Below are 559 nucleotides of genomic sequence, written 5' to 3'. Positions count from 1 at the left end.
TAATAATACATAATAAATTCAAGATCTTGTCTAAATAAAATTGAACAACTACATCTTAGGAAAACAATAATTCTGGGTATATTTCTGCATTTTGGTTTAAACTGTTTATATATACTGGTGAGGAGAAAGTAGATCTCATTATATATTCCTTATGAATAAGACTTCAAATTTAATACTAACATTAGATGTCCAACAGTAGGAAGGATTTATGATGAGATTACTAAAATTCTCAATTCTACTGTTATTTAGAACAAGAGAGTTGCCTGGGTTTACAGATACATATGTTTATAAAATATACTGCCCACATAAATCTGTGTATGCAAGATTCTGTTATAAACAGAGCAAGAAAATAACAATCACTCCTATGAATAATGGGGCATTTCTTCCTTAGTATGTAGGTAAAATTTTCAAAATTACAATTGTAAATGAATTATGGAATTAAAAAGGTATCATGGCATTTGTCTGAATGAGTTAAACTACAGATTGCTTAAACTTTTCAGCTAAAATAACTGCTTTGTACATTCCCTGATGTCTATCTTCCTTTTGTTATTATTGGGGG

Source organism: Elephantulus edwardii, unplaced genomic scaffold, assembly GCF_000299155.1.
Source record: "Elephantulus edwardii isolate Elephantulus edwardi_28Jun2011 unplaced genomic scaffold, EleEdw1.0 scaffold00300, whole genome shotgun sequence".
NCBI lineage: Eukaryota > Metazoa > Chordata > Mammalia > Macroscelidea > Macroscelididae > Elephantulus > Elephantulus edwardii.
This window is presented reverse-complemented; position numbering follows the sequence as displayed.